A 24550-nucleotide genomic window follows, 5' to 3' on the forward strand; every position below is an offset into this window, starting at 1 on the left:
AGACTATGTTTTAAAGCTTGTGATGGGTCTCACCAACCGACTGAACTCCCAGAACTCTGGATAAGCGGGAATGGTTGGTCAGAGCAAAGGCTGCTTTTGTACGCTGTGGGATACAACATTCAATGTTTTTGACACCGCTCTATATGCCGTTTGTCGCCTTTCTTCACCTTTCGATGCGCTCCTAAAATTAGATTTCAATAGGAACAATATACGGAAATCAAAGCGACGGTTTTACTTGTCTCCGCAAGAACACGCTCATCAAAAGAGGACGTCATTTTACGCGAAGAGGAATGAAGCCCGTCTACGACAGATGAGCCACGAGCCACTTGACATTCACGAAGAATGCAAGAGCTGAATATCACCTTGTGCGGTGAATGCCAATTGTAGTGATCGTCTTCACTAGTTTTAATGGTGAATATGTTAATTCTTGTTATCACTAGATTGGTTTACGTGTGTATAAAAAGCTATCTGCCTTCAGAATAGTCATTTCCTTACGCGATTAAAAGCTACACACTTTCACTAAGCGATAGCTGGGATCGAGATTGTGTTTGTCGCCTTTGTAACAGTGGATGTGTATTGCAGTGTATTGCATACGCGCACGTTACGTGATGGTTTACTTGTTTTTCTGCTGCCAGGAATAAACCCTTACGAGTGAATCTTTGCGCATGTCTTATAACTTGCATACCTCTTTTTTTTTCTGCCACTCGATCACATATTGCGTGAGTAAGTTTGGGCAACAGAAAATATTCTAAAAGCAGTACCGCCGCCAAATGGCTGCTCTAGTATATATCGTTTTTAATTCTTACAACACCATGTTCCTTCTGTATCATAAATAACATATTTTGCACTCTGTAGACTGGTCCTACTGAAGTATGTCGACATATTTTCCATGGCTTTTACAAAAATGTTTCGATATAGTAAACTGAATCGAACTGCGAGGTAGAATCATCATGCACAGATTCAAATGCCCAGTGATTGGTTATTCGTGCAATATAAATGCCAGGTTTTCCGTCGCTTCACGTTTCGCTGCTAGAAGGGGTAAGATCGACAATTTTACGAAGATCGAAGCTAGAGTTTGATTTGGGAAGGAAGGCTATAGTTTTATGCATATTGTGGCCACTAGCTGCCAGTTACGCGGGAATTTGAGCGCATTTGCGTGCTTCCTCCACGCTCGGAAGAACACTTTTATGTAGCACCAATTCAGCAAAAGAAAGCTGTATCAGGAGTTTTTCATGTCTTTCCACAATTTTCTCATTAACGCTTTTCATCTAACTATATTTGAGAAGTCGAATAATTCGTTAAGACTAATTATGTAATTACGCGGAATGTAAAAAAATAATTCCAGTATCTCCAAGCGACCGCAAACAATATTACCTTTGTTCTGTGCAGCTAGGTGGCATTATCATATTTTTAAGCTCTGCCTAAAGTTAGCTGCGACACCGTGTGTATAGAAAGCGCAAGCGTGTTTCCTGCCTGCATAATGACTTAACTAAAGAAATCGTTAATCACACACTGTTCCTCGCAAAAAAAGTTAGCGCCTAAGATAACAGGTAGCAATGTGAAGCACCCTCTAGCTGAATAGAGAACTTAAACGTCGTTCTACCTAACTCGGTCACAATTAGCGGCAGGACTTGTGGAGATGTTAGCACTCGAAAAAAGCGCTCGATCGTGTGTGTTTGGGGAAAGACTCCCTATCAACCGTGGTCCGCGGAACGCCTGGTGCGCCCGCCGAGAGAACGTAATTGTGCAAGCGGGTTAAGAGCCAAAGGCGGAGCCTGTGGCTTGTTTTCTGGTACTCCGGGGGAGCGCCCTAAATGATCCCGAAGATTTTCTAAGACGGAATGCAAGTCAAGAAAGAAAAAATTTGAAGGATAACACAAAGGGCAGCGTCTTGCTAACTGTAGCTAAAACTACCTGATTGAGGAAAAAAACATGTAGGGGAAAATCTTCGCAAAACGCAGAGGCATGTGCCTGTTGCAGGAAAATTCTCGTGCCGATTGTGCACGTTGATATAAAACATCGTGACAATGACGTAGTGAGGAACGTAGGAAATATTCGCCGTAAGTGCATCTCACGTAAGGGGATTACAAACCGGCCAACGGTCGAGGTAAGCAAGAGATGTTGGTTCCATCCTTGCGAAAAAAAAAAGGAAGCAGGAGATATAGCGCTGGGCTCACATAATTTTGCCATATTGAGTTAGATGTTTTGAAAAGGATAACGCATTTCATGTAGACATAACAAAAATGCTAGAATGAAACAAATGTAGTACAACCTTTATTAACCGTGTTAGGTTAATATTCATCTCCTTCCTATTTCCTAGGTTAATGCCACACGAAATTATCATCATCGTGATCACCATCACATCCTCATAACGCACCCCCATGTTGACAACCCTGTACGTACTGCAATTACTGTCCTGCAATTCACACCATTGTTGGAGGCCGAAGCAGAACGGAACAGACAATACTGAATCGCGTGTAGCAGAAGTTTTGGCATGTGACTTACTCCTTCCTCCCGTACAGGGTAGCGAACTAAAAGGAGGAGGAGGAGGAAAGAGAAAAGCAGAAGGCAGGGAGGTTAACCAAAGTAACGTCCGGTTGGCTACCCTACACCGGAGGAATGGGAAAGAGGAAAACAAAGATAATCGGGAGAGAGAGGAGGGAAGGAAAGAAGGAAATTAGCGGTGAGTTTGCTCACACGGGTGGTCTAATAAAAATTGCGTTAATAGTCAGAAACATTCACACAAGCCCGTCGTCCTCGAGAATCACAAAACCGCCTTCACCGCTTTATAGGCCGACGAGCGATGGGGGCGATGTTCCAGAAGCACCTGTGCAGAAAGCGGCCGATTGTTCAATTTTTTGAAGACTGTTAGCAAGTTCTTGTCTTTCTGGGGCATTTCGTGGAAAGCGACACAGCAGATGGTCGATGTTTTCTTCGGTGCCGTAGGTCTCGTATGCTGCACTGTCGTATTTTAAACACAACAGCGCGTATTTCGACAGGGACAAGGAGGGAGACACGACACGGTTTACCAACTCGCCCAAACGTCTGTTTTAACGAGCTGCAGTGCCGGTCACTCCAATTAATGTAGAATATGCCTTTGTGAAGGCAACTCCTAACCAAAAGCGACAGAGAAGCTTAGCTTCACGTCGAGGAAGTCCGCGTGGAGGTCGGAGTTGCAATGAGGGGTCTAATCGATGCCGTCATGTAAGTCTTAAGTTTGGTGAGTTCCACTCGATCAATGAGAGACTGCGCGCCAGGTGTCGAAGCTGCCTTGCAGCGTCTGTCTTCGAAAGCAGAATTGGAACGCTTTGTTTTTCTTGATGTGATGTGCGAGCAGCGTTATCAGTAGTATCATTGCCAGTGATGCCACAATGGCCAGGTACCCATTGAAAAACAACCTCATCACCTTTTTGTTTGACGTGATGGGTAAGTTTCACTATTTCACATGTCAACTGTTCATGACATCCGTGTCGGAGAACTGACTCCGTGCACTGTAATGCTGGTTTTGAGTCGGAGAACACAGCCGATTTTCAGGGTATTTCAGAATCAATGAATTCCAGTGCTCAACGCAGGGCCGTTAGTTCTGCCGCCGTTGAGGTCTTAACAAGCGATGTCTTGAACCGCAGTGTCATTCCTCACATTGGTATAACCACGAGACCACCAGAACTGCAAGACGTAGTCGATCCATCGGTATAGATGTGCACGTGGTTGCTGTACTTTTCATGCAGAAGAAGTAAGCTCAGCTGTTGGAGAGCAGGGGCCGGTAGATCTGTCTTCTTCTGCAGTCCTGGAATCATTATATGTACTTGTTGATGGCTCAAACACCACGGAGGATACGCTGGCTTGGCCGCAGGTGCGTACCCTGAAGTAAACAACGCACGATGCGCACTGACAATACCGCTAAATGTCGAGCAGGACCTTGCAGCAGTGAGGCTCGCCAAGTGGTGGGAAGCGGTCCTAGCATAATGCCTGAGATGCATACGCATTGTCTCAACGGTAATGTGCGACGTGATTGGGTAATCCTGCGCAAGGGCAATGGTTCCAGCCGTTGATGCACTGCGTGGTAAGCCAAGATATATCTTAAGGGCTTGGGCTTGAATACTCTGAATCGTACGCAGGTTAGTCTTGCAGGTGTTGGATATTGCAGGCAGGTGTATCGCAGGAGTCCAACGAACAACGCCATGTACAGCTGTAGCATAGCGTGTATAAATACTCCCCAACTTTTTCCTGCAAGGAACCTGAACAGGTGACAGATAGCAGTCAGCCGCTTTTTCACGTAATTCACGTACGGAGTCCAAGACAGGTCTCTATCAATTACGACTTTCAAGAACCTGTGACTTCTGCTGTATGGTATAAGCTGTCCGTTAATTGATATGCCGTAAGCATACGTTGACTTCCTCGTGAATGCCGCCATTGCGCACTTCCCGCATGAAATTTCAAGTCCTTGTTGACGAAGATAGCAGGATGTCATTGTGGCTGCCTTCTCAAGCCGAGGGCGAAGCTGAAATCGTGTTACATATGATGCCCAAATGCATAGATGGAAAGTCGTACGGAGCTTGGCAAGTTGTCAACTAATCCAATGAGAGTCGCATTGAAAAGCGTCGCGCTAAACACTCCGCATTGAGGTACTCCTCCTCGGCTAACATAATGTTCGGGTGCTGGGCCATTTTCTGTGTGCGCGTAGAATGATCGCCTCTGTAAGTAATTGCACACCGACATATATATCTTACCACCGAGTCCTACGGCTCCTAATGCGCTAAGGATGGCTTCATGGGCGATATTATCATAAGCCCTTTAACGTCTAGAAACAGAGGAGCAGATAGTCGTTTACAAGCCTTTTGGTGTCGCACAAATGTTACTACGTCAACAGCGTTGTGTCTTGACTAACGGCCACGTCTGAATCCGGCCATAGCATCTGGGTGGATTTCGTGGTATTCTAAGTACCATTCCAGACGTGTTAAAGTCGTTCTTTGCAATAATTTTCCGACACAGCTGGCAAGTGCAATCGGAGGATTTGAGGAAATGTCCAAAGGCGCATTGCCAGCTTCGATAAGTGAAGGAGGCGAGTTGATTTCCCTTCTTGCGGAACCATACTCGTCTGCTAGGAGTCGTTGTACAGGAGAACGAGTGCCTCCCTAACTTCGTATCCTATGTTACAAAGGCACGGTATGTAATGCCGTCAGGTCCTGGCGCTGAAGAACGCCGGCACAAACCCAGCGCAGCTTCTAATTCTTCCATAGAAAAAGGGCATTCCATGCGGGGATCGCGTGAAAACAGTGGGTGCTTGACCGTTGCCGTACCCGTTCCATCAGAATTTGCTTCGCCAGCAATCTTTCTGCAGAAAAATTCAGCGACATCAATATCTCTACATTGTAGCTGGAGTGCCAGAGATTTAAACGATTGGCGCTGATCAAAGGTTGTGCGAAGGCCACGAACAATCCTTGATTTAAGCGACAAACGTTTTCGCGGATCCAGGGACTCGCAAAAGTCATACCAATTGTCGCGCGGCCAACTTGTTCATGTGATGCTATATTTTCTTTTGTGTTTGTCTGTGTTTGTGTTTGTTGTTCGTGTTGTCTGTCGTGCGTCTATATCTTCATTCCGCACGACGCCGAATCGCCCGAAAATTTCCGAGTTCGATGTCGAAATCAATGCAGGACGAACTCTTCAAAAGCGAATGCGTGGTTGTTTGTATGGCATCCTTTATCGTGTCCTGTAGGTTATAGGACGTGCCGTCACTGCAACAGTCCTCCATGATTATTTTTTCTTTAGGTCAGTCGGTGCACTGGACGGTTCTGGAGGACTTGGAGCTAGTGACACCTTCGATCTTGAAATAGGTTGGGATGAGGTCGCTGCCCTGCGTTTCTAAATCCGAAAACCAGTGCACTGCTCTCGAAAGCGAGCGTGAAACGAAGGCAAGGTCCATGCAGCTACTATACGCTGATCCACGCAGATAATTAGGGCTTCCATCATTTCACAGGCAAAATTCGCGTTCAGAGGCAAAGGACACCAACGTTCTGTATCTAGAGTTCACTTTGGAACTTCCGCATAGGTAATGATGTGCATTAAAGTCACCAGTGATCACCCACGGCTGTGGAGTCGATGTCAAAATTGCCCGTAAGCGCTCACATTCTACACCGCTTGTTGGAAATAAGTAGACTCCAACAATTGTGAACGTGAGCTTTTGTTTTTAACTATTAAGCAAACGTATTGATTTACTTCGTCAGGAGGCACTGGGTGATGCACATAATTGAAGTCACGGCGTATAAACACAACTTTGCTGCACTCTGCGTGGGTAGGGGACATAAAGCACTCATACCCGGACAGTCTGATGGGAGCAGACAGCTTGGGCTCGCAAATCACGATAATGGGGAATTAACCCGTAAGCACAAATTGTCTAAAGTGGGACATGCGTGACTTAATCCCAATGGTGTTCCACTGAAAGACAGATGCATTCTTGACCTCCTCTTGAAACGACGGCATCTCTCGGGCCGTGGTTTTACCCTAGAACCGCAAGCACCGGACTCAAGGTGTCCAGCACCTGCACTGCGCTCTGCGCCGACGGGATTTTCATGTTGCTCAATAAAATACGCATAACATCCATAAGTGACTTCAACATGACTATGACTTGGCGATCCTCAGTCGCCGTCGTATCCGCGGTTCGTGAGGTCATTGAGGGCGGCGCAATTTGATGCGACTCAGAGACAGGTTGTGCTCGTGGAAGTGTAGGCCACTCTTCAGGATGTGCGAGTCTTGCCCCTTTCTTAGTTTTCGCAGTGTTTGTCTTTGTGGAAGTCGGCGCTGATACGGTAGCTGCTTTGCCGGAAGATGGTGTATATATTTCAGTAGATGTAACTCTTCGTGATGCTCTTCGGTGGCGATGTCGTCGTCGTCGTCGTCTGAGAGTAGCGGCAGCCTCTCTGTGTGTTGAATGGTCCCGTACCATACGTTTGAGTACTGCTCGCTCGTTCCTCACCCGCAGGCAATCATTGGATGAGGCCTCATGAGTACCATGGCAGTTAGGGCACTTTAACACAGTTGCGCGGCAGGCATCTGCTGAATGAGATTCAGCGCACCGTGGGCACACGAGGTTATTCCTACAGACACCTTTTACGCGTCCCATCTTGCAGCATTTGTAGCATTGCAGGGGCTTCGGTACGTATGGGCGGAGTGGATGGCGGACCTGGCAAACTTTCATGTGTGAGGGAAGGCTGTCTCCTTCAAACCCAAGCTTCAGGCAATATGTGTTGCCAAGTCTTGTGATTTGCGTGATAACAGTTCCTTCTGTAGTTGGCTTTATTAATATCGGTAAGTCGTCGGTTGGTATAGAAATATGACATCATAAATGACGCCGACAGTGCCATTGCAGCCTGTAGGTATCATGGATCGCACATGTACTTTGTCGATTTGCGTTACGTGCCGCAGGCTTTGCAGTGCAGTACGGTGTAGAACACCTACTGCAAGGACATTCTTCCATGCGTTTATTCTCACGTGTTTTATCTCGCTTGGCACGATTCCCTCACGAAACGCAGAAAGGACTTGCCTGTTTAGGAGTCGCAGATTGGACACAGGGTCCACAGACATGAAGAGCATAATGTACGGCCAGCGCTGTGGTGTTGTCTTCACGGTGGCGACACTTGGCGATGATGACGTCGTAGCAGTCTTCTTTTTGTAGTTTGGCTCATGACAAGCGTAAAATCATCGTCCGACGAGTCGGTGCTGTCAGAGTACAACTCGGTTACCTCGCTGTCCGTGTCACTTGACGCGTTTCCACGTTTCCTGGACGCTGTGATGGCTGGGTGCTAGGAAGGTCCTCGAGGGCTTCTTCATCCATTGCCGCAACAAGGGAGCGGGAGCTCCCATATTTTGGAGAGAAACAAAGCGAGACAAGGGTACAAGCGTTCTATGACAGAAACACTTCATCGTCGCCCTCAGAAGCCAACTAGAACTATCCCTAGTTAACCTCCCTGCCTTTCTATGGATCCTTTCTCTTTCTTTTGGGCTTTGCACTTAGGGGCCGCCTTGTCGCGGTCGTGCCTTGACACAATTCGCAGCAGTTTTAATTCCCAGTTGCTCAGATTGCGAATGGCAGGCTACTCGGACAATTTACTGCTCACCATTGCCAAATGTATTTTAGTAGACATGAAACAGCCGAGGCGTGAAACACGCAACAATCAAAAAGAGGAAAGTTCGAATGCAAGAACCGTGGTTATTCCCTGTTTGCCTTAAGTGCCTCATATTTTCAAAAAGACCGCACATAAAGCAGGAAATAGAGTTGCTTTTTCTTTCGGCAAAAAAACAATTTCTCCAGTATGTGCCAAAAAGTGAATAGAGGAGACACGAGGCCCCGCAGACATGATAAAAAACACACAACAGTTGATATCGAGCATTAGGGAGCCGTAGCGTTCGCAGTGCAAGTCAGAGTAAGAAGGTACGAAAGCACCACCAACGCGAAGTTTGATTGCCAATAACTTCGCTTTTGCTAATTTCCGCATTGAGGCACTTTTTTTGCGGGGAGCTATTTCTGAAAAAGTCTAATTCAACTTCAAATACAGTTCTCGACTTCGATAAGAAATGGCTCCGAGTCCCTTTAAAGTCGGCATTTCCTTTTCTCATCTCTTTATCCGTCGCTTGCATCAATTTCAGTTTCCAGTGGTGACAACACAGAACAATCGCAAATACGGAACACCGTACACCGAGCGTTCCGTCTTTCTTGTACACGGTAGCATTAGTGAAGAAAAACTGTTACCATCGTTGCTCATCCTAATTCACCATCTTAATTCACCAGTAACTTTCTTATCATTGCGATTTTGAATATGATGGCCAGAATAAAGTAACGGTTGGGCTTGCTCAGATCTTGAGAAAACAGCTCGGGAGCCTTACCGCAAGCCACCTTCATGGTGGCTGAGATGGCTGCTTTTTTGCTCTGAATGAATATTCTTCTGGTTCCACTGGAAGTCCTTCCTCTCACACAACTGCAAGAACTGCTTCACTCAGTAGCGGATCTTTTTTTTTTTTTTTTACACCACAAGCGGTCGTGGATTCACTCCAAGAGCGGTTCCTTGATGGAGATGTCCACCGGTGTCCGTGCGAGCTTTCGACGGTAGAAAGAAAAAAACTATTACTGCAGAAATTCCCCAGTGGGGCTTGTGAGATAGTGCATAAGCGTTGTTTCCAGTTACTCGTCTTGCATCCGAAGTTAAATTATTATTACTCTTGTTAATTAATATTACTCTTGTTAATCTTGATCAGGGATAATTATATATTAGTAATACATATTAACCGGACTTAGGTCATCTTAAGTCTTCTAATTATTATTACCCATATAGATCATGAGTGCACTTAGGTATTGTAATCATAATTATTCTTAATTGGGCTTGAGACATCTTATTTAACCACAAATAATCCGGATTAACCTAATCAATTTAATGGTTACCAGACGAAATTAGGCTTAATTATTTCTGAGCACATCTAATTATTCTCAATTAGGCTAACATAATTGAACATTACCTACTTGATTAGGCTAAATGATATACCTTAACTTCATTTTCATTAGCCTCACTATTCTGAATTAACCTAAAGGAAATCGTTATGCGTATACTAATAACCGCCGTTAGGCTTAATTACCCTTTGATAGTTTTAAGGAGCCTTATTTAGACTTGATTTATTCCATGGTAATTATTCTAATTACTCTTTTCTTAACCTGACTACCACTTCAGTGCTCACTGCACAGGGTGTCGCCGCTATCATGCATCGCGTTCTTAAACAAGACGGGCCACTCTACGCGAGCACAACCAAGCGCATATTCTTCACAGTGGAGTAAAGCAGATGCTAGTAATTTTTTTCGCTCATGCCATTCAGTGTACTAGAAACTATGCATTCCTTTGCACGAGCCTTCTTCAAGGAGAGCGACACGACGCTATAGCAGGCTGCGTCGCAAATGCATTAAGTACATGCCGGTTTTTAATGAACTCCTTAATGAACTCCTATGACGCCAACGCTTAGTCGAGCTGTGCACTGAATGCAGCAGGTGTGTGTCGCTGTTCAAGAACCTCTCACCAAATTGGGTCGCTAGGCGTGTGCCGCTCAAAGTGTGGCAGTCGAGGGCACACAATGCCCAGCCACGCTTTTCGTCTCGGAGGCCACTCGCGGATTTCTCGGCAGCGTCACTACATTGTAAAAAGAAAGCTGTTAATTTAAAGAAAGTATATAGAAATGGTTCTGTACCGCAAATGAAGTTTTCTTCGAATGCTCTATGCCAGAAACCTGTTAAAAGGAGAGACAGAAGTGGTGGTTCTTCTTGATCTCTAGCCTATAAATCGAGTCACAACTAAAACGTAACCGTCTTGAATAATTGTCACTACATAAGAAACTATACAATAAAATTTTAGATTTTTATATTTTCATACACGCCATTTTTTTTTTGCATATGCTATGCACAACTTCCCGTTTGCGATACTGCTTTTGTGCCCGGTGCTATAATCATGACTGCTGCTCTTCGAGTCAACGCATGTCGGCACTGCTCCGTTTTTGCTTTCAAAAATAGTATTTTTTCGTGATTGCAGACAGAAGAATCCATCAGAAGATGGAAGAGGCCGTCTGAAGCCGCGAATATCTCTTTTCTAGAGCCCAATAAATGTTTTCCGATCCGATCAAAAATAGTAAGAGGTGAGTGGTTTTCTTTTCAAGCACGTTACAAACTGTCCATTCTTCTACTCAATATTTTCCGCGTGTTCATGACATAGAACAGGACTACAATGTAGCCAGCAAAGAATATTCAGGCGGACAGTGATAAAACTTAGCAACTACGTATTTCAGCGTACGCTGTGCTTTGTGAGGTAGCGTCGGATTTGGGGATACAAAATTTAGCGTAGTTTTTTTTTTCTTATAGCATACGTAAGGGCTAGCCAGTGGGCTTGACAAATGTATTATTGTCTATTCTGGCCTTTTCGGCATGTACTTGTTTTGGTGCGACTAGGAGAACAAGAAAGCATGCGTGAGCTCTCAACAAAGCTCACTAAGCGACGTTAGCTCTACGCTACGATCAACAGTTTATCGGAGTGAACGCGAAGTGCGACTTCTGCTTGTGTTGTTTAATATTTTATTTGTTTTGATGCTGAGATGTTAAGCCGCGGCATATGAGGTCACGTGGTGTCCATTGTTGATTTTCGTGCTTCGTTAGATGCGGTTCGAGTGTATTGGTGCGTTACCGTCGGGAAATGATATTGCTTAGCCAATAATTCGCTTCATTTTGAAAATGGTTAGAGGGAACACGTGACTAAGCGTTTCTGTACTATCTGCGGATTTTAAAAACACAGCGGGGAAAGTGCTGGTGCCCGAGCCGCGAAGATGTGCTGTAATCAAGCTCGTGGCCACGAAGAACTAAAGATCAGAAACAAATGCTCAAAATTTGGACGACTTCAACTTCAGCAACACATGCAGTAAAACAAGTGAAAAGGACGCATGTCACATTGTTTCACTTAATAGTACCATAGAGTTAACGTAATATGTCCACCACTTTTAAATATCAGGACTACTTTCTACCTTATGCCAATCTGCTGAACATTGTTACGAAAATAGTTGAGGTGTGATTTGCTTGCCTCTTAGCATTTCGCGACTGGCCGAAGGGGAACTGACGAAGGCAGCGCGGGAGGGAGGCGTGGGGGTGGGAGGCGGCTTCGACTCCCCCGTCAAGGAGGCACTTCGCTCGCGCGACCGCACGTCGTATCTTGAAAGTGATCTGCAAACGGATCCCGCCTTTGTGAGCGCTGTGTGCTCGCCTCTGTTGCGTTGAACCGATAGATCGCACGAAGGTCACTTCGTTTGCTGCTGCTGCTTTGCTTGCTCAAACCAGCATTTTGACAGCGAGTATCCGCGCTAACAGACACAACCGTACACAACTTCACTATAACTGGACTCTGTGACATAATGCACACCTGCCATGATGCCTCATACACATGGCACACCCATATTGACGGTATTGTGTGTCGCAAATTTGTGCATGAATACATGCCGTCACCAGTTCAAAAACAAATTTACTGACAGGGTCGGGAGAATTTCGTTACTTGGGCATCAGTGCCTATTATACACAAAGATGTGCGAATTTATTTACTTCGCTTGCCTTACTTTGAAAGGGTACGTACTTCTTCGTGTTCTTCTCTACGTACGCGTGCGATCCGTGGCAATCGGCAGCTTATCTATAACCTGGGAAATTTACGTTTGAGCTGTTATAACACCTGGAGGAAAAGCGATGCTGCTATTTTTCTGGACCTAGTGCGCATAAGCAGTTCTATTAATATAATTGTTGTCATATTTATCTGTCCAGTGATGTTTTATTGTAAAATAAAGCAAAAATTCATTTTCTTCTACGATGCCCTAAAATACAAATTATTTTTACAGCCACTAAGAGAAAAATTGTTTACCATATTTAACAGCAGCGCAAGAAAAGTGAGTAAAGGAAAGATGAAGACACACACGAGCGCTACGTGTCACCTTTGCTTCTTGCGCTGCAGTTGAACATTTTCAGCGTTGAGCACACAGCTTAATTTTAGTTCTGAGACAAGCTGCATATTTACATGAGATTTTTTATTTTATAACGACTATGTGACGCGCAATAGAAAACTCAAATATGACAGAACTTCACATGAATATGGAGGCTAGAAGTGATAAACAGTGGTCTAACAAGGAACATCGCCTGCAGTCAAAGTTTCGACAGAGAAAGTTATCTTCGTGAGGGCGGCAGCTGGCCTCACGAAAATAAATACCCCGTCATATCTTGGCTTCAGTGACAGTCCTGGTCCGCCCATTATTCATCACCATATCCAAAAGTGTCATTACGCATCACACTTCTGTACAGTGCAACAGAAGAAAAAAGATGAAGTAACAGAAAATCCTAATCACAAAATAGAACATTTTCTGTGCCTCAAAATGGATAATTATTTTACACATACAAACGTTCTGTAAAATGAAACAGGAAACATTATTAATATAACGGAAAAAAGAATTTAAACAGAAAACAGAACTTCTCCTTTAATGGAAAACTGATAACTCTTTCTAAACACGAAATTTCTCTTAATGTAAAACAGAAATAACTTGTTGAATAACAGAAAAAGGAATAATAGAAAACAGAGCTTTACAGAAATTTTCTGTCAAGGCAGCTGCCAGAAAATTTCTTTTTTTAAGGAAACATTTTTTACAGTGTGCATGGTGCAGCGCGTCCAGATGGAAGTGCGAGACATGAGACCGGTTGCCGCATGACGCGTTTCGCCACCGTTCCAGGCAACGGCGTGCGTCATGGATTTCGGAGGCCATGCGCAGACTTCACGGCGCTGGCACTAGATGTCGCCAACTGTTCTGAGGGGAGGGCGACTAGGAATGTCGCTGCAGTGCATGCTTCATACTTAACGCGTTTCATTACTAGCAGTACTGTGCTATTAAGGAACTTGCAGTAAATACGCATCCTAGGAAAATTTTTCGTGTAATCGTTTTCCCAACAACGCTGGATAAGTTATCCAGGCCATACCACTTTTTTAAAATGCAATTCTCGCTAGAAAGTCTTTCAGCATCCCCTATGAAGGTTCTTTGGAAACCATGGGCGATCTGGTCGATTCGCGAGTGAAATCTTCATGGAAGAATAAAACTGAACACAGGGGAATACAAAAGAACGACAGTTTCTTCTTGAGCTTCACTTAATGGTTGAAAGACGTGTCCACAAAGCATACGGAGACACTAGTGTTGGTTTTACATGAAGATAGTAGTACAATGCCTTCAAGTCACTAAAAGGCTCTCAACTTCCAGGAAGAATGCTACAATTCGGAGGCCTCGGTGAGTGCACAAATTGTGATTCTCCCTAACTGAAGCAACGGCAGCCAGTTGGGTCTTTATGATTGCGAAGAGGCAATTATGGTCCCGTCAGCATTTTTATGGAAGTCAATAATGTGCGCCTGTTTCCATGGGGAGGTGGCCGATACTACCGGCGCTTCACCAAGCTGTGAAAAAGAAAGCATTTTACTTTAAACTAAGGCACTTTAGTATCCGATAGTGATAATGTGGCCTCATTATTAACGCAAAACCCAAGTGAACACAAAAGTAAGTCTCATCATACCGACCTATTGCAATAAATTCCATTATCGGCAAAAGTTTCAAATGATTTCGCACTTCCACGCTGTTTAGGTTTCTATACTCTGTAATCAAAATGGTCACGCTAGAAAGCTCCGTCGCCATCCCGTGGTTCGTAGTCAGTTCTCCCATGCAGCTGCGCTCTCGATGCAGCCGCTGTGTTTCTGGTTGCCGCTCGGCGACCCAAATAAGACTCATAAAAATATACCTTTATTTATTTATTTACAGATACTGTCGGTCCACATGAGGACAAAGACAGGAGTGGTAACAATATATCAACATACAGCAAGTAGTGAACGGAACAATAGAATACAGTGATACAGCAATATATGCGCTATTGTTGAAAATATTCGGACAAAAGTTCGGAAAGCTGCTCGCGGGTCCTTGCGTTTACAATGTTTGCAGGGAGACAATTCCAGTCCCGTGCTGTCGAAAGGAAGAATGAGTATTTTAGCTATGCTTGTGAAATCGATTTTCCTTAACGTGTCTGCTATGTTTATTTCGCACTATGCGGGTCTTAGATTCATTTATGTAGCGAGACTTATCAACAAGCAGAAGCTCATTAATGATTAAATAGAAAAGGCTAAGTCGTTTTTCCTTCCTCCTGACAGTAAGTAGGGGCAGGTTTGCTCTCGCGTAAGGTGGTGTTACGGCGTCTTGCCGGCGGTATCGGGAATAAATAAACCGCAATGCATGTCTTTGAACTTGCTCCAATTTTGCCAGTGAATCTTTCAAATACGGTTCCCACAGCTCACATGCATATTCTAATATTGGGCGCACGAGCACTTTATAAGTAGTCAGTTTCGTGGCTGGAAATGCTAATATAACCTAATCTCTGGTTGGCTTTCCGTACTACTTTTTTAATGTGTGGTGTCCAACTAAGGTCAGAAGTTATTAAAATTCCGAGATATTTGTACTCGGTTACGCGATGAAGTGGTTCACCTTGTAGAGTGTATGTGACTGACAGAGGTTCATGTTTGTGTGTGATGGTCATACATACGGTCTTCGCTGGGTTAAGAGACATCTGCCACGTGTCGCGCCATTGGTGCACTTTTCCTAAGAAGTTATTTAAAAGTATCTGGTCACTAATTGATTTCACTTCTGTATATATGACACAGTCATCTGCGAATAACCTCGCTGTAACTGTGGCCGATTCTTCGATAAGGTCGTTTATATATACCAGAAACAGCACAGGCCCAAGAACTGAACCTTGAGGCACGCATGATTTGACCTCACAGACCTCGGACCTATTTTCATCAATACTGACGAACTGTCGGCGATCAGTAAGAAAGTCCTCCACCCATTTGACTACACCTGTATCTCCTAAAATAGCCTTTAGTTTAATTAACAGTTTTCTATGATTAACCTTATCAAATGCCTTTTTGAAGTCGAGAAAGATCAGATCTATTTGTCCCTTGCCATCGATAACCTTGCTGAAATCGTGAACACTTTCTAGTAATTGTGTTACGGTTGATAAGCCCTCCCGAAACCCATCTTGATAGTTACTAAGAATTTTGTTCTGTAATAAAAACAGCCGAATGTACTTAGAAACAATATGTTCTAACACTTTAGAACAGCCAGACGTTAGTGCAATGGGCCTGTAATTGGCAGTAGACGTGGTGTCACCGTCTTTAAATACGGGTATAACTTTACTAATTTTCCATTCTGCCGGAAGTGTGCCTGGCCGTAGTGACTTCGTGAAGATAATGAAGAGGTACTTTGCAGTCCACTCAGCATACCTCTTTAAGAACAGATTTGGTATCTCATCAGGACCTGCCGATTTCTTTGTATTTAGGTTAAGCAGCAAGTTTAATATTCCTTCATACGTTACCCGCAGTTCCTCTGCAACAGGTAGCTGTTGGTGTACCTCAAATTTTGACTGCTTTCCGTCATCACTGGTGAACACACTAGCGAAAAAGTTATGGAAGGCGTCCGCTATATGACCTTTATCCTCAATAAGTCCCTCTTCTGTGCTTATTTTAGTGACTACCTTCTTAGTTGAGGCCAGGTGCCTCCAAAACTTTTGGGGTGATTCACGTAGAAAAGTATCCATAGTGATACGATAGTACTTGTCCCTGGATTCCTTCATCATTAACTTTAGCTGTTTACTTAAGTTTGACATATCATCACGAACAGCGGAATCATGTGTACGCTTATAAAGTGTCCTACGCCTTGCCACTTTTCTTTTCAGTTGTATGATCTCTCTCGTAATCCATGGGCTGTGCATTCGTGTTGTTTTACATTTGAGAGGTACATAGCGGCATATACATTTGTGAACCGTTCGCGTAAAGTTTAACCACAACTCATCGATATGCGCACATTTATTTTGACTTAATATTTCAAACTTCTCAAAAGAGAAGGCTAGTTCATCTATTATTGCAGTATCATCAGCTTCATTAAACTGTCTGTAATATGAAACAAGCCTACGGACCCTTGAAAAGGAACTTATATTTAAGGACAATCTTACAATCGAGTGATCCGAGATGCCGGGGAGAATGTCAACTCTATAGTATCTCGATAGAATGTTATGACTTAAAAAAAAGAGGTCAAGAACAGATTTGCTATTACCGCAGACCCTAGTAAAGTCACGTACTACTTCTGTAAGTCCATGTGAGAAGCACATATCTATAATTGCCGAGCCTGCGTCGCAGTCTCGCGTACCCGTTTCCATTTCGTCTGGAACATGGAAATCCCCCGCTATGATAACGTTTTTGTTCTGAACGCGTAAGTCATGCAGTTTCTTATTCAGTGCATCAATACTAGCGGCAGTACTTCCCGGAGGGCGATATACGCATCCCACAATCAAGTCAGGGCGTCTAAGAATTTTGCAACATATTGCTTCAATGTCGGACGGTTTGTAAAGGACCGTGTATTTAAGGCTGCATTCCACAAAGATGGCAACGCCCCCACTCCTGCTACTGCGGTCATTTCTGATAACGTTATATTCCGGAGGGCATATTTCACAATCTCGGACACCCTCATGTAGCCAAGTTTCTGTTACAAATACTATATCGGGGTGATGCTCAAGCAAAACATGCTCCAGGTCTACAGCCTTATTAACAAGGCTACTGGCAGTGACGTTCAGTAGCCGAAGCTTGACCGGATGCGTATGTCAGTCATTTAAGGAAGCAGTAGTTCTTGCACCTGTATTAGACGGGCTGTCAGTCACCCGATAGCGTTGGTTTGAGGCTTCATCCCATGCGTACATCACTCCGTTTATCTTCATTTTATCATACAAAAGTGCGACTTTCTCTTTTCTTTTTCTGTTTTCTAATGCGCTGTTCCAAAGGCATTGTCTTTTCCTTCTTACATCATACGAGAAGTCCTCGTTGATGAAAATATTTGTGCCCCTGAGCTTATTGCGATTGCGTAGTACGTCATTTTTTTCTGTGAGGCTTCCCAAGCGCATAATGATGGGTCTTGGTCCGTTTGAAGAAGGTTTTCCAATTCTATGTATACGTTCGACACTTGTAACTGATAGATTCAGTTTCCCCTGCATAATTCCCACTACAACCTCTTGCTTCGAAGTTTGTTCCGTCTCATTCTGCGCATCTGGAATGCCTTTGATCACAATGTTATTACTTCTGCTGTGATTCTCTATTTGGTCAAACTTTTTTATCAGTTTCGCCACAGTGGACCGCAGAGTTAACAGTTCTGTTTAAGTCACTTCTACCCTTTTTACCAGTGTAGGTATCTGAGCCAAAGCCCTTTCGGCACTAACAATTTTTTGTTTCATTTCCGTTATTTCTGCTTTGATCTCCCTTTGCCCTTCTATCAGCTGTAAGAGCAGTTCCTGCGTTTGAGGGCCTGGGTTTGTTTCCACGTCTCCAGTACACGCTAGTAGCAATACAGTGACCTCCCAACAGTGGGCAACAAGTACACTGACTGCCTGTGGGCTCGGCAGCACTACAAGACAACGACAATCATCTCGAATAGAGTCAGAGTAACGTTTGGGCCCCAACCTGTGCAAACAGCAAGAGAGGGTTTAACATTCTTGTCTCTCCGGTGCTGCCAAGCCCACTGACGGCGCAGATAGCTTCCTGGCTCGAAGAGACCGCCCCCAAGGGTTGATGTCGATGATCCTAGTACCTTCGCTGTCCACGCATCTTCGGCGACAAATGCCCGTTCCGTAGTTCCAAAGATTTCGTGAAGCTTGCGCACGTCCAAACACGAAGCAGCTTGTTCCGACGGAGTAAAATCGTTATCGGCCTGTCCTGTAGCTGAACGAAGCAGCAGCAGCACCTGTGCAAACGGCAAGACAGGGTTTAACATTCTTGTCTCTCCGGTGCTGCCAAGCCCACCTGTTTATTTAATCCTGAATAGTTTGGTTTCATACATTGAAAGGGTATGATTGTGCTTTCATCTGGCAAGGGTGGGAGTGAGGGGGGGGGGGCGAGGTTGTTCTCCTCACTTTACATGCTGGTCAGTCAACGCGGGAATAAATTAAAGAAAACAAGTCACTCACATTACTCATCTTTATTCATTTAACAGGTACTCTCGACAGCCTTTGGCATCCCATAATGATAGACTTTCTCCGATCGCAAAACTGTTCCGAAAGCTTCTAAATGTTTTCTCTCAACATCGAAATGTGTTTTACAGCTGTAGCGCCGGAAAGCCGTTAGCCACACCTTTTATTTGAAGTCCCCAAGGTACACCACTAGGTCATCTACTTTCGGATATTATTATTGACAGTCGTTACGTTCTCTCCTATTGAAAAGATTTTGCGCCAAAAAGCATTTCCTGAAAATCAAGTTGTTGAAGTTAGCGCATTGTGGTGTCGTGTCCCTTCCGTCCTTGTTTGCTGGTGCTAAATATGCTTTCGATTTACTCACGTAAGCGCAATTTTGAGACCACAAAAATGTGGCACATTACCCGCTAAAATATATACATACGGCATCACCGGTCGACGTGGTAAAGGGAGAGCAGTAGGACTCCGTGTTTCATTTTTAACACTCCGGCTAAGATAGAAACTTTAAAATCATCTATAGTTTATGGTCCACTGTTTAGCGCAGGAACATCATTTGGTCGAAAAACGGCCAGATGACGCCTCCTGAACGTCGTCTGCCACGGCACAGTCCTTCCTTTTCTTCCCGAAGCGTCTTCACAAGGCGCCGAAATTTATCTTCCAAGGATATCCATCATTCTGCGGTGTTGTGATAATGTCATCTGCATATACAAAATGCGCTTTCGACATCTGCCAGAAGGCTGGTAAGACAAGCAGCCTGTACAAGTTACACACAGGCTTTCTATCGCGATCGAGCGGGATCAAATTTCTCTATCGCGATCAGCTGTACGCAGTTTGCGCAGTACAGGTAATCGTGATGACAAAATCCGATCCCGATCGGGCTCGATCGCGATTGAAACTACTTCGGTACCACTCTCGTGTAAAATTCCAAGAACTCACCTGTTACGGCAACACCGGGCATGACGATCCTCGAGCACCACGTCATGTGCTAGTTCTTGAGGCGCTTGTGTTTCGCCTGCCACCAAAGCGCAGGTAGAGCCTCAACGCCGACGACCAGCGCTTCGCTGTTGATCGCCTCCATAGCCTCTTTGCTCTAGCGACACGAAACCAGCGGCGACACCTGGCGTCTACGTACGGTTCTGAAACTTAAGAAACCGGTTTCCGAAGTGCCGGAAGTGGACGTGCGGGCCCTGTGACGTCGGTGCACAAGCTGGCACTTCCGTCGCGTACGCTCAAAATGACGCTCAAGGTCAAAAGCTCCCTGACGCACGCACTGCCTGCGTGTCTCCCCTCTCTAGACGCGTAGGACAGGAGCTCACGGCTCCGCAGACGCGTGACGTATAGCCAGGCGCGTACAATTAGCCGCGTGTGGTTGGGCCCATGGAGTTTCCTACAATAATTACTAGAGGGAGTATTGGGGCTGCAGGTGTTGTACTGTCATGGCAATGATGGGAAGTACATAGATTTGTCTGATCTTCGTGCTTGTGGATACAGACGTTCTTGTGGCTTTTGTATATTAAGCCATATAAACCTTATTGTCGTAAATTTCAGAGCAATCTGTATTCTTCGAAGTGAGGAAGATGCCGCCAACACGCACAATTGCTATTAATTGCAACGATTGAGCTTGTCCCTGTGGCCAAATCTGTGGCCCCAAGCTTCCCAAGGCACCGGCATGCAAGCGATAAATTCATAAGGGCGTTGCACCCGCATGTCGTTGCATGCGTGCGGGGCTTAATGGTTTCAATATCAGGCTTCTGTTCTAGAGTTCCTGTTTTCGAATCCTGCCGTCGGACAATTTTAATGATATTTACTTAAATATTTATTACTCAGCATATTATTGAATATGCCTAGTTTACAAAGTCAGAAGACCGTTTAAAGACAAAAATACGAAGTTTAGCCAAATCCACGTACTTCCCATAATTCCCATGCTGGTACAACCGTTTTTGTTGTTGCAGCTCTAGTAGACACTAGAGCCAGAGTTCACTCTAGTAATTATTGTACGAAACTCTATGGTTGGGCCTTGACGGAGTTATTCACGCGCCAACAACCTTCGAACGCGCCGGACACGCCGGTTGCGGCATATCGCTCGGATATAGACGCCGGTTGTTCGACCCCGTGACGTCGCAGAGCTCGACGCGCGCGTTACGTCGGAGTATAGCGGCGGCCTAAGTGGTCTTAGCGGGCACTCGCGGAATAATTTTTTCGTAGATATATGGGGGAGCTATATGCAAGACGTTTGCGAGAAAGCTGGCTTTGCCGCATAGCGATTCCGCCGATGGACCACACCACGAAGAAATCACGATGTGTGAGCCACATAATGTTTCGCTGTACAACGACATAATACGGATAAAAGCACAACCAACCTTACAAGGGAGGGGCTACCTTTAGATGTTTTTATTGGCGTCCGTGAGGAGCAACCGTAGGCCGCAGACACCCGGTAAGGACGCTACAGAGTGCGAACGAACGAAAGTACTAGTCAAACAGCGCAATGCAGTGTATTTGGCGTTAGATAGCGACAAAAGATGAACCTAAGAAATTCCGTAAAATAATTTTTGGTTCAACCTACCCCTATTCGAATTTGCGTGCGCTGAGACACCTACGATCTTGTGGTGTGGGCGTTCAACCGATTAGGCCGCGGCTGAAAGGGAGCGCGGACTAACACAACGCAGAGGCACTCGTCTTCCTTATTGGTTAAAATCCGGAAGCTTTCGGAGGGCTGCAACCAACCTGTGAGATGGACTATGGCGTAGCCAACCAGACGCGTTTCTGGTTAACAACCTCTCCTTCTTTCCCCCTCCCCTCCTTCCCTCGGTCTGTCTTGAGGATATAACAGGCTTATTGACACAGTGTGCAGACGCCCACTAAGGTGGTGGCACCCAAGTCTTGATTGAGAATCCTTCAATACACTGTAATAGAGCAGTGCCATTGGAATACAGGCAGTTCACAGCCAGAAAGCACAGTTTAGCATAACGAAAAGTGGTGTATAGCTAACTTGCATTGTGCCTCTTATCCTTCCTTGTCTCATGAAAACAGTGAGATTATATGGTTAAAGTGGGTGGAGTTTTATTACAAGAATTGTTTAAGGACTCATCGCTTCGTTTCCTTATGCTAAATTCAGGGCGGCTCCTTGTTTTTCGCAGATGTGATATTGCTTTCTTGAATAGCGCACTGTGTTTTGATCCTGTGGTTGCTTTGTGTATGTCCAATTAAGACGGAATCATCCGTTCGATACGATTGTAGCGTGCCAAGCTGACATATGAAAGCTGGCGAGCCTCCAGATGACCAGCTGTCTTCCCTGTTTTTACTCAGCACAAGAAAATTGACATTCTCTTGGCAAACAGAGGAATTTTCGAAGCCAGGACTTGTATACATGCTGCTGTCTTGTTAGTATCTCCTAAATAATCGTTTCGCATGTCCCGCAGTTTGTCATATTTGTAGTTTACAAGTGAGCTCTGTTGAACAGTAGTTCTTGTCCGGGTGCTTAGCCCTTGTAAAAATCTCTGTCAGAAGTTTTGCTAGGATGCGCCACGGCTGACGTACTTGTACTCGTGTCTCCTGGTGAATTCTCGCTCACATTGAACTTTGCAATTGTGTACTTGCTGTCGGCAGTGGAACAATCGCAGCACTTCTACTTGCCGTGCCTGCTACCAGTTTGTTGGATGTGTATGCTACCGGATCGCTGTAAAAACAGGAGAGCTTCTGTCAGGAAGATTTTCTTCTGAAGGAACGAACTTCATTTTTTGTTGTGAATCCTAAGGTTTCTCAGCAAATTTAATGTGAGAACTTGCTGCGTGTCTAGCTCATGAGTGGCCTTACTAAGTGTGCTTGCCGGATTTGTTTCGCTTCCTTAAGAATAATACTTTAGTTTGGAGTGTTAAGAAAGGCATAAAGAAGTCTCGCTTTTGTTTTAAAACTGGTTCATTTCATCCAAGTATAAGAAGAAGGCCCATTAGACATTCTGCGTAATAACATCTCTGGGAAGTTTTAGAACACCGTAATTCTGTTTCAGGCAAGAATTGATAAACTACGCTTCCTAAGGCTAAAGAAGCTTGTGGTAGATATACCTAATGCATGAACAAAAATTAATGAACACACAATGAACACTCCTGAAAAAGTTGCCTTCGTTTTTGTGACAATAATTTGCGGCGAAGCATCTGATATCCGGCAATATGCTTACGAGTTTTACGACAAAAATTCCGTTTCAATGGAATACTGGATAAACTCTCGCCATGAAGTGGTCTTTTTTTCTTGCACAAATTACCAGAAAAACATACAACACTCCCTACTTGCGGTTATTCCGAAAGCATGGACATTCTGGTCGGTTCCCATGCAGATTTTTTATCGGGAATTGGTAAGAAACATGGCCACGAACGCGAAAACTATAGTTTTTCTCCTAAGTTCGCCCGGAGAACGAGCTTTGTGCTCTCAGCGCATAAGAAAGCACCCAGTATATGTGTACATGACTGATTGGATAATCTTACCTGTTAGCGAAGCCATGCCGAAACACACAGATATACATCAAATTAGAGAGAAATTAATCTCTTGCAAGTGGAATATTTCTGTCACATCTCCGATGAGAGATGCTCAATGGCGTCTTTCACTGACTGGTGCAACTGCATTATCCCAGCAGTATGGCCATTACGTAAACGAAGAGAGAACGTCGTTCCAAGCGAGATTTTCAGGGCAGCAGATCAGCTTTGGCTGCATTCACCGAGGGAAGGCACGAGGTGAAGCAACTTACGGCTGCTCAAGCAAAGTTTTCATTGATCTATTGGGTGTCCTCGAAAGCATGAATGTGACACACAAGTTCACAGTATATGGAGACCCAAAAGAAGCCGTCGTATCCATATTAGATGGAAGAACGGATGTCATAATAACGCCGATAAAGGAGGAGGACGAAGGCCTCATGTACTTTTTATATCCCTGTCCGCTAAGATTCACGTACGAAACATTTTACGTGCGCAATGACCAATCCCATGCCAAATTGTCATCTTTCGAGCTCTTTAAATCTTCATATGTCGGTATTACCTACACAGTTCTTGCAATGCTGGCAACGCTGCTGGTCTTGGGCATTTTTGACTATCTTGACTTACGCCGCATACAGATGGAGGCATTCATGGACTCGGCAATGGTCCTAGTGGCTTCGTTTTTCGCAACCTCGGTGCCTATTGACGAGGGCTGTTCAGGAAGGCGCCGGCAGTTTTCTACATTAGGGCGCCTGATAATTCTCGGTGTTTGGGTGCTCGGGATTCTCCCTTTGTCGGTATATTTTCGCAGCGAACTCACGTCTCGTCTGTTGGTCACGCTTCCACCGGACCCCGTGGACACGAAAGAGGAGCTGGAAGCGGCACTAGATAAAAAGCAAATTTTACCGTGCCTAGTGAAAGATGGTTGCTTACACGCTATCGTCGATGGTTTATTTTCGTACACCAATGATACTCTTGACAACAAACTTCGGCACGCTTTCCAGGCAAACAAGAGAGACACCGACCTGTTGTTTGGCTCGAGCAAAGAATGCCTTCGTTGCGCAAGTAGGCCTGGTTTCGTGTGTTTGATTTGCGAGCTTGAAGAATGCGCGCACCGCTTCAAGGGGGAGTACGTTGGATCGCAGGAGCCGCTGAATTTAGCATTTGCAACCACTCCTGTTCGAAAAAACTTTCACTTCGCTCGCGCCTACGCCCAACTTCTGCAGAGATTATTTGAGACCTCTCTACCCCCTTTCTCCAATTCGAATCCCTGTGACGGCGACACTTCAGCAGGGGCGCATCTGAATGAATTTCAAAAGGAAACATTACAAATCTTTGAAGTATCCAAATTCTTCGTGTTTATCTTGTTGCTTATGATATTTTCATTTTTTATATTTCTTCTGGAGTTATTAGTGGGTAGCGGTTGTAACCGCTAGCTACCATTTAATTTGGGGTTATGTTATTCGTTTTTCTCTTCTTGAAAGCTTCCTTGGTGCGTCTG

At 44.7% G+C, this 24550-nt stretch overlaps 1 long non-coding RNA gene across 1 annotated transcript in view; it reads right to left on the minus strand.

Annotated features, from left to right (window-relative positions):
* The window catches only part of LOC142572829 (uncharacterized), a 599316-nt gene that overhangs the window by 392285 nt on the left and 182481 nt on the right, over window positions 1-24550 (minus strand). The gene's annotated exons all lie outside the window — the stretch shown is intronic.

This window comes from Dermacentor variabilis, chromosome 2 (assembly GCF_050947875.1).
Source record: "Dermacentor variabilis isolate Ectoservices chromosome 2, ASM5094787v1, whole genome shotgun sequence".
Taxonomy (NCBI): Eukaryota; Metazoa; Arthropoda; class Arachnida; order Ixodida; family Ixodidae; genus Dermacentor; species Dermacentor variabilis.